The sequence below is a fragment of the Cyprinodon tularosa genome, unplaced genomic scaffold, assembly GCF_016077235.1.
Source record: "Cyprinodon tularosa strain WSP-4 unplaced genomic scaffold, ASM1607723v1 ctg883, whole genome shotgun sequence".
Classification (NCBI taxonomy): Eukaryota; Metazoa; Chordata; class Actinopteri; order Cyprinodontiformes; family Cyprinodontidae; genus Cyprinodon; species Cyprinodon tularosa.
This window is the reverse complement of record NW_024039655.1, coordinates 10,860-20,769: the sequence shown is the minus strand read 5'-3', so window position 1 is coordinate 20,769 and position 9,910 is coordinate 10,860. Positions and strand designations below refer to the sequence as shown.

Genomic DNA, 9,910 nt, shown 5'->3' with positions numbered 1-9,910 from the left:
CACATCTTTAGCTGACAGAGCAATACATTTATAGCAGTAATTATTTAAAAAAAAAATGCATTTAAGATAAAACATAAAATGTTGTCTGTCAATATGCTCAATTCACAATTACTTAAGTGGAAAAGTTTCAAGAAATTAGTCTGAGATGATTCACTTTATAACATGGCGCATTATCCTGCTGGAAGTAGCCATCAGAAGATTGGTACACTGTGGTCATAAGAACATAAGGTCAGCAACAATGCTGAGGTAGGCTGCCTCATTTATTTGATGCTAAATTGGTATTAAGTGGCCCAAAGTGTGGCAATAAATATCCCCCAAATAGATGGTACAAATAGATCAGGCTCAGTATGACCTAATTATACACTCTTACATTTTAGCTTGAATTGATTTATTTAATTAAAGTACGCTAGATTACTGTGTATGCCATTAGCAATGGCAAATGTTATGTAAAAAAAATACACAAAATAATTTATTTCAAAAATTAGTTTTAATCAGAATCAGTTGGTAAAATGTGAATCAGAATCAGCAAGGTAAAATGTGCATTCCTTGCACAGTGCTCCTTGGGATTTTTAAAGCTTGGGAAATCTTTTTGTTTCCAAATCCAGCTTTAAACTTCTCCACAACAGTGTCTCGGACCTGTCTGATGTGTTCCTTGTTCTTCATGATGCTCTCTGCACTTTAAACAGACCTCTGAGGCGATCACAGAGCAGGTGCATTTATCGGGAAACTTGATTACACACAGGTGGATTCTATTTAGTATCATTTAGGTCGACATTGGATCATTCAGAGATGCTCACTGAACTTCTGGGGAGAGTTTGCTGCACTGAAAGTAAAAGGGGCCGATTCATTTTGCACACCCCATTCTTCAGTTTTTTATTTGTTAAAAAAGTAAAAAATATCCAATATATTTAATTACACTTCATGATTGGGTAAAACTAGTTGTTGATTCTTCACTAAAAATGTTTATGTTCGATGCCTGAAATGTGGCAAGAGTTTGAGATTTTCAAGAGAGCAGATTATTTTTGCAGGGCAAACTGTAACTGGGCTGATATCTAAGGAGAGCTCTGACAGGGTTTCACTTGCCAATAACATACATTTATAACATAAGTTTTAGTGGTTGTAGAAGTAATAGAAAACACAGATCTTGGAACTGGAATTCTAGCAGCACTCCTACATTATTCTCTACATTTTCTCTCCGTTGTCCTTTCTTTCACAGTAAATGGTATCGGCATCTCAGATATGTTAGATTTATTTACCAAGCTTTCCTGTCTGACCCTTCAAAACAATCTACCATCAACAGCATTGTGTTGTAGAAGCTTTTATGCAAGAGCCTTTTTTTGGGGAGTTTTAAATTGATATTTTTTGGGGAGTTTACAGCACATTTTGGAGTTTTTACGGCACTAGTGTCTCGTTTTGTAGTTTTTATTATTTTCACCTACAAACATAGAAAAAGTCAGCAGCCTTTTGAAATGTTCTGTAGTATGGTATAAATCAAGATTCTCCAGAACATATCTCCAAAGCCTGCTATTTTCTGTAACACAAGTTGTGCTACCCAGAGTAATTGCTGATAAAAAGTCTAAAGACTGTTTTAGAGTTTTCATATTTCTATTACTAGTTTTAAATCTGTGGTAAACCATTGTTTTACAGCAACTCCTCTCTCACATATACAATATTGCATCTTCTAATATGTTTCCTTAAAGACTGTTTAGGACAGGAAGCTACAAAAAGTAAAATGACCATAAACTCAATGTAAACCCCTAGCTATTATTATTTTATGCTTATTTTATGTATTTGTTTATTTATTTATATGTTTGTTTCCCTTGTTTTATTTTTATTTATTTTTTACATTATATGTCTCATTTTTTTAAGTTATAATGTCACCAACTGCTGTGTATCTTTGTTTGATGTTTGAATTACTCTGTATTGTTACAGGGAATTGCCAATAAAGCAAAAAAACAAACAAAAAAAACATTATAGACGCAGCTGTTCTCGCGAGTCCTTCCGTATAACAATGACCTCGTATGTGATTGGAGGAGCTATACTCAGAAGAACTTTATCTCCAGTTCCTTTGTTTGGATTTTGCTGGTACGTGATCAATGGCTGGACGACGTCTCACGTTCAACTCGCCTTCAACTCCTCTTGGACGCGATGGCGACTCTGCAGTCGAACAACTGTGCGGGAGAGACGAACTCAAAGAAGAGAAGCTAGTGGTAAATATATGTTCGATTACTGCATGCTAAGCTAAAGGCTAAAGCTACCGCTAATAGCAGCCTAGCCTAAAGCTACAGCTAATAGTAGCCTTGCAAGAACAAGCTTTATTAAAGTGTATTTTTTGTGATTCACAGGAAGCAGTACACCGTCTTCACAACTCGGAGACGAATTGCAGGCGCTATGAACCGGAGCAAGGGTAAGAGTTAAAGAATATGCTTTCATTCTGCGGTAAAAGGAAATAGATACGGATGGATACCGATCATAACTGTACATTTTGTTTTCACAGACTAATCTCGCCTCATAATGAGGCGGTGACCTCCTATTATTCATACCACTCTCATTTAATTGTTTTCCAGCTGCCTGTAAGACGTATTATGAGACGGTACGCAGGAGCTTCACATATACGCAGCCTGAGAACACGTTGCGCGCGGAAGCTGCCAAGCATTCAGAAAAGAAAGAGAGTAAGACTTTATTTGGTGACTATTTTTCAGGTGCATTGATAGATGTGTTGTGTCCATACGCAGTGCATCCCATCGCATAGTGCTGATTCATTGTTGTTGTTTTTTTTTTTACAGCTGCTGGAATCGAGGCAGAGTGTGCTAGCTGATGAGGAAGGGGAACTCTGGAATGGCCGTCGCCATTTCGTAGGCCGGATCTCTCTGAACTCTGTATTAAGCTGCAGTCCCGGTTAGAAGCGATGCCGAAGTACAGGGCCACGCACAGTAGGCGTCTGCACATCGGACCTGCCTCGGAGGGAATGCTGCCAGTTACCTCCAACCCCGAGGAGGCAAACGGACAGTTCACGGAGTTGTAATTTTTGGATACGCATGTGTGGGCAGATCCTTGCGTTGTATATAGTTGTGTTTGTTTTAATAAAGCTCTTTCTTTGCATAAACAGCTTCCTGGCAAATGTTCATTTCCTGTATAAATTCATTCATGTGTAGTAGTGTAGGATAAAATAAATACACAGCATATGAATAAATAAATATATGAATGAATAAATATATGAATAAATAAATAAATAAATATATATTTATATATATATTTACATATATATTTATGTAAATATATATGTAAATATATATATATATGCCAACCAATCACGAGCGATTTTACTTGTTTATAAAGAAGTGGTTCCATCCAATAATCAGTAAGAAAATTAAAGCCTGGCGTGGCCACGTGTGGTTTTGCTGCCAATCACGAGCGATTTTACTTGTTTGAGAATAGTGGTTTTAGCCAATACTGAGTAGGTTATTCAAGCCAGACCTGGCCAGCCGAGCGGGTTCGCTGCATTCATATGCTAATTAGGGCCATTAGTACAGCTGATCGCTCTCCACATATGTCAGAGTCCGTTCCCGACAATTTGTGGCACTGACAAACGCGGACAAGCACGGGTTGCAAATTGTCGGAAACTGACGAAAATCAGGGAGATCTGCGGGAGTTTACGAGGACGAAAATCTCACTTTTCATGCAGTGTACTCCTCCGCACGTCTCCGTCCGTCACCGACAAATTACGGAGCCGAGCTATTTTTTGCTCCGCTCCCGTCCGGCCAGGTCAAGATCCGCAATTGCAATCGCACCAAACAGGAAAAAGAACATCGAGAAATTCCGGTTAGTCAAATTAAAATGAAGCTCTAGCGGAAGTTCAATTGAAGAAACTCTGGCTTACCTCATCCATCAGAAGCTGATCCGTCTCTGACGCGAGCCAATCAGCTTCAAACTACTCCATCACGAAGCCCAATCAGCATCCTGCTTTCACTTCATAAGCACCTTCAAATCCCCGTCTCAGCCCGCTATCCAGCAAACGCAATGTCAGATTTTATTCAGACGACAATTCACCCACCTCCATCCCCTCCTCCGCCATCGTAGTTGAGTCGTCTTCCATGACATGACTTCTACCCCAACCTCATCAGAGTGTATAAATCCCAGTCGTCACCATCCCTCGTCTCATTGCAACTGGTCCGGCAGAAGATCACCATGTTGAGCCCGGTTCTGCCAGAGGTTTCTTCCCAAAGGGGAGTTTTTCCTCTCCACTGTCGCTTCATGCTTGCTCATCATGGACAGTTCATGGTACCTGCATCACCAAACAGACCTCTACATCCTGAGTCTCTGAGTGAAACCCCGGCGTCAGCTCCTGTAGTCTCTGGTCCCACAATACAGCTCAAGCAGATCACCTCGTTAACCAGCTCGAACTAAACCACCACCAGTTTCAGGCCAGGGGGAACATCCCTATTCTCATTCATCTACCTATGCATGTTAAGCATAATTCAGCATGAATGTTCCTGCCGAGGCCTGAGCGCCAAAGACTATACTCCTTATCAATAAAATTCTCTGTGCGAGTTTTTCAGATTGAAATATAGCTGCAACAGATCGGTGACTAGAAATTATAGCACAATTCTTATATATATATTAAAAAACACAAAACTAACACCGTTTATTTAAATGATTGGATCCAAACTATTGGTTATTCACCAACGAGGAAGCAGATTTCTCATCTCCATCAAAATATTTATTTTATACCGAGGGACTTAAAGTTTAATCAAATCCATTCAAAAGAAACTTCTTATTACAGGAATGAAAAGAGATGCTGAGTTTGGGAGTAGAGAACAAGTTCATAAAAAAAAAGCTGTTTGGAATTATCCTTATACCCGTTACAAAAATCTACAAATATATATATATATATATATATATATATATATATATATATATATATATATATATATATATATATATATATATATATATATATATATATTTGGGCAGAAACTGAAGATATGTTGGATGATGGTAGGATTTTTTTAATATACCATATTAAATTAAGCGTTCACAGGGTTCATACAGGAATGAGTGACTCTAATTTAATGCAATTTTAATGCTATTAGAAATTATTTTAATGCCATCAACAAGTACCATGTACACAAGTTATCAGTGTACATGAAATATGAAGGAGCTGTAAGCAGAGTTCCATGACTCCTGTATGTATGTAAACACACACACACACACACACACATATATATAGGCTATATATTTTTTTCTAGCTTTTTCTCCGCCTCGAGCTTCCTTTCCAAACATACGGCTTTATGATCAGTTCCACGCAAATAATCGCAATATAATATATCTGACCGAATTGTTTTTATAAACATTTTTTATTAAAGAATTATAAATGCCTCGATAAACATATTTAATTAATTTTAGTGCCAATTAAGGCCTTGATTTGAAAAAAAAAAAATGAATTGTAATTATTTTTAATGATCCACGGAAACCCTGGTTCATTTCTGCATGTAATGAAGGTCTTCATTACTTGATGGTACAACACTTAAAATGTGTTAAATGATAAAAGAAATGCATGATGAAGGAAATAAACCGGATACAAACTGATTGAAATGGTTTATTAATGGTGGTTTCGGTGGCATCTCAGCTGGAACTGATTATGTCCTGTTAAAATACAACAAAGGGATGATATAAGTATTGATTGTTTAAAATGTTTGAAGGCTTGTATGGGTGTGGCTTACCTCTCTCTTCCTCTGCAGGGTGTTCAGGCTAAAAGATTCCCCGGGGGCCTGAGTACCTTTTAAAGGTTCCGGAAGAGACCAAAGCAGACGGAAGGGGGGGAGCAGAGAGTTAGACATTTTATAAACTTAATGTTGGATTTGTATTTATATTGATAAAGATGTGTTTGTAGAGATGCTGAAAATGACTAGCATTGGCAATATATATTTTGAGGATTTTTGGTAGTTTGTCAAACCTTGTTTGTGTGTATGTATTTTGTTTTACCCTGTTTCTTGGTGGGTTTGTGTATTGGAACAGCCAACAGCTATAAAAGGCTGCATGTTGGCCATATTGAGTTGTTGCTGCTGAGACCCTAGGCCAAAATGAGCAGAGTTTGTTTTGTTTGGTTAAATGTTGGTGAATAAACACCCAGTGGGGCTGCACAGTTTCTCTGCCTCAAGTCTCCTACTTCCTCCAACCGCTAAAGGCCATTCTAACACTGCATATTTTGCTGCTTTGAATTTAATCATCTCGCGCATGCCCCTCTACGATCTCCAAGGAACTCCGGAGCAGAGCGGAGGGGATCCACAGCGGACGCTATAGACTTTGCTTTGTGCAGGCGGTCTGGAGCGCAGCGGGACGGAGCGGAGCGCTGACGGAGTATGTGGGATTTCAGGGTCACCCCCAGTTCCACATACTACGTCAGCGCTCCGCTCCGCTGACGTACATCATGCTGAGCGCTTGTCTTTCATGTAAATCAATGAGAGCTGTTCCACATCCACCGCCACTCCTCCGTACGTCTCCGTCCACGTACGTCTTCTCCGTCCGTCACCGACAAAATACGGAGCCGAGCTATTTTTTGCTCCGCTCCGGTCCGGCCAGATCAAGATCCGCAATTGCAATCGCACCAAAAAGGAAAAAGAACATCGAGAAATTCCGGTTCGTCAAATTAAAATATAGTAGCAGCAACAGATTGGTAAGTAGAAATGATAGCATAATTCTTATATTTTCCAAAATAAACTGACACCGTTTATTTAAATGATTGGATGCAAACTATTGGTTATTCACCAACCAGTAAGCAGATTTCTCATCTCCATCAAAATATTTATTTTATACCGAGGGACTTAAAGTTTAATCAAATCCATTCAAAAGAAACTTCTTATTGCAGGAATGGATGAAGAAATGCTGAGTTTAGAGATAGAGAACAAACAAAGTTCATTCAAAAAAAGCAGTTTAGAATGATCCTAGTTATCCCCATTACAAAAATCTGCAACAACAAAAAAATATTTGGGCAGAAACTGAACATATGCTGGATGATGGTGGGATTTTTTTAATATGCCATATTAAATTAAGCGTTCACAGGGTTCAGACAGGAATGAGTGACTCTAATTTAATGCTATTTTAATGCTATTAGAAAGGATTTTAATGCCATCAACAAGTACCATGTACACAAGTTAAAACACACACATTATTTATATATATATATATATATATATATATATTCTCTAGCTTTATGATCAGTTCCACGCAAATTAATCGCAATATAATATATCTGACGAAATGGTTTTTATAACAATTTTTTATTAAAGAATTATAAATGCCACGATAAACATATCAAATTAGTTTTAGTGCCAATTAAGGCCTTAGTTTAAAAAAAAGTTAATGATTTGTAATTATTTTTAATGATCCGCGGAAACCCTGGTTCATGTTTTGCTGCTTTGAATTTAATCATCTCACGCATGCCCTCTACGATCTCCAAGGAACTCAGAGCAGACGGGAGCCACAGCGGAGGCTGTATGCTTTGCTTTGTGCAGGCTGGCTGGAGTGCAGCGGGGCGGAGCGGAGCGCTGACGGAGTATGTGGGATTTCGGGGTTAGGGGGCTTGTTGTGTAACTGTTATGATGCTGGGTTTCAATGTTCACTGTTATTTGAGTATTGCCGCTGCATGCTATTCAGATTTTGGCAAACACACATGGCGCTGATGCTGCATCCAAACTACACAGCTCTTAAAGGAATAGTACACCCAAAACATGATTAGCCTTCATTTTCTACTCACCCCCATGCTGAACAACACTCCGGAGTACTTTTTTGATATCTCAAATGCGCACTTTCATCTGGTTTGGTCTGCCGGCTTCCGTAGCGTCGTGAACGCGCAGGCGCGCGCTTTCAGGAAATCCTATACACTACTGTTTATGCTCTAAAAACATTCTAAATGACTTTGTTTCGAGTCTTTGTTTTGAGTAAATTCTGGATGCTACCCACTCAGGACACTTGGAATACATTGGACGAGCAGTATGGAGGAATATTGACACGTTTTTTGTGGACTTTTATGGACCTTTCTGTCTCGGGCGCCATAGACCTCCATTATTTGAATGTCAGCAGACAGCAAGAAGCCTCCCAGATCTCCAGATGCATTTGAGATATCAAAAAAGTACTCCAGAGTGTTGTTCAGCATGGGGGTGAGTAGAAAATGAAGGCTAATCATGTTTTGGGTGTACTATTCCTTTAAACGATTGACTGTTTTTTTTCAGTCAGAGCGTTCAAGGTTTAGGCTGTTTAAATAAACCAGGTAAGGAGCACATGTTAGAAGATTGGTTGGGTAAATGAAATATGGACAAATATTGTTTAATTTATTTTGTGTGCCATCGATACCAGAGTATCCCTAGAAAAAAAGATGTGTTTGAATTTATTTCTCTTTCCTGTCAGTATAGAATGTCTTGATATTGTTTATGATCACATTCTTTCTTTTCTGTTTACAGGTTTGCCCCTGAAAAGATATAGTAGCTATTGGTAAGTCCCAAAATGAACTGTGGAAATTATTTTCATGTATATTTAAGTGACAATTTTTTTTTTTTTTTTACCTATGGCAAACAAAATGAACCTTCTTTTTAACAGACAATAGCAGTGAAAACGTGATAAAGGGTTTTAAATACTGTTAAGGATTTATTTTAAATGTGTGATGACTGCAGTTATTGTGGCAAAAAAAAAAATCAAAATTATTTACTGAAGAGAATCTGCAGATTTTAGTTAATTTGATCAAATTTTAAAAAATCACGTTTCAGTACAACTTTTAAAATCTCTGAATTAATAAGAAATTAGCAGCTCTTATGTGTTGTGTGTTTTTGTTAAATAAGTAAATTGATAACTGCTTCAGTAGATGCACATATGCATGATGTGCATCTACGATGTAAATGAAATCCAAAGTGTTGTTGAAACATCAACACTCTCTGCCCTCTGTATTTTTTATATTTTTGCATGTGTATTTATCCTTTTCTCCTCAGGTTCACGGTTATCATTCTGAACCTTTGCGGGGTGCATGGGGAATGGCTCTTGGTGATCTCAATGCTGCGTATGATCAGCAGAGTGGAAGGTAATCTGAAGCACTGAATATATGTACAGGATGTACAACAGAGCACATAAGGAAACATCCTTCCATCCATCCATCCTTCCATCCATCCTTCCATCCATCCATCCATCCATCCATCCATCCATCCATCCATCCATCCATCCATCCATCCATCCATCCATCCATCCATCCATCCATCCATCCATCCATTCCCAATGGAAGGAGACAACAAGCAGCTGGCAGACGACCAAGCAAACGCTAGTGGCTGCATTAACTGGAATGCGTACTACACTGTGTGTCGTGCTGGTGGACCTAACCCGCTCTTGGGCTCCATCCACGTCGATAGCATCGGCTACTCATGGATTACTGTTTTCCAGGTAAACTATCTGTGTTTAGCGGAGTTACCTGCTCTCATGCAACAAAATGAGATGCAGTCAAAGATATTTAGTTGCTTGCATTCACACACATTTATTTGAGTGACATCCAATTTATGGTTAACATCCTGTCGGCCTAGCACTTGTAGATTTAACAGCTTGGGTGTTGCAGAAAAGTTATTTCTGAGCAATTCATGGGTCCGTTTGTAAAAACGTTTGAACGTTTGATCTCAGACTCTTTGGAGAAAAGATTTGAATCTTCATAGGGGTGTTCAATTGGGTTAAAGGGTCCATTTCAACCTGCTTAAAGTTCACCACTATTGACCCTGTCCCAAAGTGCTGCACATTGCCAGACCTGAATGACTACAGACATATAGCATAAACATCTGTCGTCATCAAGTGCTTTGAAAGGTTAGTTGTGACCCACATGAAGGACTCCATGGACATCCCTTTGGACCAACATCAGTAGGCCTATTGGAGGAACCGATCC

At 38.7% G+C, this 9,910-nt stretch overlaps 1 long non-coding RNA gene across 1 annotated transcript; it reads right to left on the bottom strand.

Annotated features, from left to right (window-relative positions):
- Nucleotides 1–5,586: 5,586 nt before the first annotated feature.
- Nucleotides 5,587–6,147, bottom strand: LOC119775632. The gene is made up of 2 exons (XR_005279678.1): nt 5,724–6,147; nt 5,587–5,646 (listed from the first exon to the last, which is right to left on the bottom strand). It is a non-coding gene; the product is annotated as an uncharacterized LOC119775632 (long non-coding RNA).
- Between the last annotated feature and the right edge of the window lie 3,763 nt (nt 6,148–9,910).